This window comes from Macrobrachium rosenbergii, chromosome 18 (assembly GCF_040412425.1).
Source record: "Macrobrachium rosenbergii isolate ZJJX-2024 chromosome 18, ASM4041242v1, whole genome shotgun sequence".
Classification (NCBI taxonomy): domain Eukaryota; kingdom Metazoa; phylum Arthropoda; class Malacostraca; order Decapoda; family Palaemonidae; genus Macrobrachium; species Macrobrachium rosenbergii.
In genome coordinates this window covers 19984234-19989233 of record NC_089758.1, presented here as the reverse complement: position 1 = coordinate 19989233, position 5000 = coordinate 19984234, and the positions used below count along the sequence as shown (strand labels likewise).

At 34.8% G+C, this 5000-nt stretch overlaps 1 long non-coding RNA gene across 1 annotated transcript in view; it reads right to left on the bottom strand.

Annotated features, from left to right (window-relative positions):
• LOC136848178 (uncharacterized) overlaps positions 1–5000 on the bottom strand; it is a 256581-nt gene that overhangs the window by 156454 nt on the left and 95127 nt on the right. The gene's annotated exons all lie outside the window — the stretch shown is intronic.

Sequence of the window (5000 nt, the reverse complement as noted above, 5' to 3'; positions counted from 1 at the left end):
ATAAACACGTAAAAAATCTAATTTTCATTAATTACGAAAAATGAAATTCGGAATTCCTTATCGTCTTACCGATCAGACACCAAGTGAGATGCTGTTGGGATGGTTCAAAACACTTCGTCCCTCATTGCAAATTGACAGCTCGCATTTTCTAAATTGTTTGAAAGAAATGTGTATTCCTTGCGTAACTTGCTTCTTAATAATAAATAGTCATCACACAAACACAACCAACACATTGTATAAAATACACATAATCTGGCGCATCTACTTTATAATAAGCCTTAGCGGTTAATCATATTGAAATTGCCCATTAAAAAAGTGATGACTCTGTTGAAATGACGCCCTTTTAGGGAATAATGTACAGCCGATATAGCTCCCCCGCTGCACTTAATGGCTTCGTCTAGGTGGTATTTTATGGCATATTCTTGATATAAACTCAGAGGAAAAAGTGCTTTCCGTTCCTTTTCAAAAGGAAGATGTTCGAGCAATGTTGTATATGATTATTATAATTATTATTCAGAAGAATGAATCATATTCATATGGAACAAGCTCATAGAGCCATTGACTTCAGAAAATGAATCATATTCATATGGAACAAGCTCATGGAGCTATGACTTCAAATTCAAGCTTTCAAAGAATATGGTGCTCATTCGAAAAGAGCTAACAGAAGGTAATGGGAAATGCAGAAAGAGGAGGTCGGTTATTAGAAAAAACAGGTAAATTAAGTAGTCGATCAACAAATAAATCAAAATGTATTATTATTACTCAAAAGATGAGCAATATTGATAGGGAACAAGCCCATAGTCCATGGCAGTTTTAAATGAATATCGATAGAAAATAACGAGTAGATTTAGGATCGACGCAATGTTAATGAACGTCTTCTGAAAGTTCATGATGAAACTTTTCATATCTTGGGTTTCATTCGTGATCTGTCAGTTAAAGGGTAAACGGTGGAAATAACTTCCTTTATATTTTGACGGAAAGAATGCATTTGCAAATATGCGAATGCTAATAACTTAAGAAACGTTACAGACAAAAATAGATTATTATTCTTGAAGTTCAGTGTCAACAAGAAAAAATCAGGGAAATTGTCGAGAATTTCAGTTTAATCGACTATGCAAATACCAGGAACGGAGTCTTTTCTAATTCAGAAAATGATTCCCTAATTTTCTAACAATGTCAAATCCCAAGGACTTGCTCCAGCCATCACATGTAGGATACTTTTGAATGCCACTGTAAATCTCTCTCTCTCTCTCTCTCTCTCTCTCTCTCTCTCTCTCTCTCTCTCTCTCTCTCTCTCTCTCTCTCTCTCTCTCAAAGGAACGTTCTCTGAGAACTTTAATGAAGAAATAAAGCCTCTCCGCTTTTAGAGTCTTTACCTGAGCGGGGCCTCTCGGTAATAAAAACCGATTTGGGAGGAAAAAATGGCGCCGAACAGCAAACACGACAAGTGTTTGAAAGGGATCGTTGCACACTTTCCCCCTTCCCATCCTTCCCACCTCCTTCTCCTCCCCACCCCCAACTTCGCTTTTAGAGGCGAATGTAGGCCATAAATCAAAAAATGGAAATTGTTTCAAAAAAAGCGAATCAGATAGATCTTTGGTGAATGAATGTTTTTACGGTTCGCTTTCAGTCGGAGTGAATTTTGTGGAGACTTCGAAATGCGTCTTCCATTTGCAGTTTGCAGAGCTGTTTCGACTCGATAGATTTCGGGTGTTCCATCGGGGAAAATGGCGCTCGTTCTTTCTGTCATGTTGTCTTTCTTCCACTCTAATTGTCTCTTTGTAGCGGCCGTTTTGTCCGATTGTGTTCGCTTCTGTATTGAATTCCTCTCTTGCACTCTCTGCTGTGTAGCCTTTTTCTCTCTGTGTCCGCCAGCCATCTTTCTCTTTGGTTACATTTCTGTGTGTGTAAGTGTGTGTGTGTTTATGCATGCGTGTATAATTTAGTATCTGTATTGGTTTTCGTTTCGTTATGAATAGTTTCAAAGTCAACATACGGTTGGAGGTCGGCGGTCTCAGTTTTCTTAATAAATGGCATAGATCATTGTGCCAGTCTTATTCCTCTCAGCTTAATCCCTAGTCAGGGTCGCTGCTTTCAGTGCGACTTTTCCATTTGTTCCCAACACTCAACAAATCATTGCATAACCTTCCCTGTTCATCCAGCCTTGGGAAAGAAAGAATTAAACCAGTAAAGTCCAACAAGTATTGGTTGATTCTTTTCATCCATAATTAATTGATTTTTTTTTTCTTTTTCTTAATACGGACACTGCACAATACATAATGCACGAATATGTTTGATCTCTTGTGTTACATACATGCGTAAACTATATATATATATATATATATATATATATATATATATATATATATATATATATATATATATATATATATATATATATATATATAAATAAAGGAAACTTTTACTGATATATGTATAAGTGTATATGTATGTGTAATATATATATATATATATATATATATATATATATATATATATATATATATATATATATATATATATATATATATATATATATATATGTGTGTGTGTGTGTGTGTGTGTGTGTGTTATCTGTTTATGTGTGAACCGTCGCATTATCGAGACAATATACATTCTAGATTCTTCTAGAATAGTACGTTCAATTATTTCAAAATATGTAAACAGCAGAGATTTTAAGAAATGTTAGTCTGGCACAAATGACAACAAACTTCTATATACCTTTCATTTTCCCCTGTGGACACCTTTTTTTTTTTTTTTATCCATTCCGTCTGCCTCTGTTGTTGGCCAGAGCCGCAAAGGCATTGCCTGATGGTCAGTTCAATGTTGCGGGCCGTGGTTGGGAATGGAGAATGAATCTCACTTAATAAAGGAAAACTCGAAAGATGGAAAAGCAAGTATATACATACACAAATACAAATTAAGGAGTTACAGGAATTATTCAGATTACATATGGACTGTACAATAGATATCTATAAACTTTAGAGAAGAAGGTATAATGAGAGAGAGAGAGAGAGAGAGAGAGAGAGAGAGAGAGAGAGAGAGAGAGAGAGAGAGAGCATTTACCTGAAAGCCCTTTCTAGAATAATGTTCGTTATTCAGGAGGGGATGAATAATGATAAAACTAGAATAGAGTGATGGAGCAAAACCTTGAAATATCTATTTTATCCTCAAATTTCTTCAGCCAGAATTCCTACAATTAAATCACGCACCGTCTGACGCATGTAAAACAGTTCAGACAAAATTCAAAGAAAGTTTTTCCCGTTGTCAGTTCGTTTGAAATGGCGTTTGCTTTCCCACACGGACGCAAAACAGTTCTGGAATAGTGCGGTAAAAGGACTTCTCGGTTGGCAGAAATGTTCGTTTGTTGTGGTGGGCGCGTTCTCTAAGGCTTCAAAGAACGTATGCCCTTTTGTAATATGCAGTGACCTTGTCAAACAATTCCTGTTCCCTCAGGACTGTGAGGATCATGTTCATATTCACAATCTCACGAATTTGAACTTGTCATTTTCGAGCTGACGCAGTTTCTGAAAAATTGTATACGTCTAAAGCAAAAACGCTATTCCTGTCGTGAAGCCTAGAGGAGAGAGTTCAATTATGAAATCAGGGTTATTTATGAAGCACCCAGGTTACCGCTGTCAGTTTGTCACAAGAAACGCGAAGAAACTACTTAGTATTCCATTTTGTGATTGAAAATATTTGCTGCCAATTCTAAATACAAGTCAGAATACCAGCACTATATTTGATATATATATATATATATATATATATATATATATATATATATATATATATATATATATATATATATATATATATATATATATATACTGTATATTAGAAACCTTACGTTATAATAAAAACATTTGGAAAATATTATACACTCAGTTACCTATTTCTTTAGTTGCCTTCGCTTCCAAGTCTATCGTCAGAAATGTAACCACAAGGAAATATTCATATTTCAGGTAAATGCTCGCTCTCTCTCTCTCTCTCTCTCTCTCTCTCTCTCTCTCTCTCTCTCTCTCTCTCTCTCTCTCTCTGAGTTTAGAAATGCATTTTTATAAAATGTGTTCCGGCCCATTTCGATGAATTTGCGTGAAACCTATTTCACGAGAGATTCTCTCTCTCTCTCTCTCTCTCTCTCTCTCTCTCTCTCTCTCTCTCTCTCTCTCTGTATGTATTCCCTTGTTGGTATGAGTGTATAGGCGGAAATATACCATAAATAATAATAATGATGCGGGTATCTTTTCCTTCCGAAGGCTTAGTGCCTTAACAGTTATTTTGAGAAGGAAAAAATGTGGAACGCTACATTATACATTATACACCGTCTACCCTGACATTTATTTCACCACTAGAATTAATATTATTGTTAGTGCGTAGCCATTTCCATATTGTTATATGTGGCATCGTCATGTATGTGAGTATACAGTATATGTATATATATATATATATATATATATATATATATATATATATATATATATATATATATATATATATATATATATATATATATATATATATATATATATACACACACACAAGTATTTATGCTTGTTTATATGCATGCCCTGTGTGTACGTTTTATCATAATACAAAAAATGACACGACACTGCATGATATTTTGTAATGACTAACTAATGCCTTCATATCAGCTTTAAAAACTGTATAGTATTGTGGATATAAATGAATTTATGATTGCTGACGCGAGGTCAAATACTTCTGAGCTCCGGAAGGCTGAGCAATTAATTAATGGCATCAGGATTAATATGAGTTTTATCATCTATAATGTGTCGTGTTTCTCAGTAACAGCAGCACTTACGCTGCTATTTATCAAGTTCAAAAGCGATCATTAATTTTTAATTTTGCTATGTTACAGCTGTCGTTTACCAGAATATGAAATTGCAGCATTTTTAGTTTTCTGTAAAAGAAAACTATTGTGCCGGCTTTGTCTGTCCGTCCGCACTTTTTTCTGTCCACCCTCAGATCTTAAAAACTAC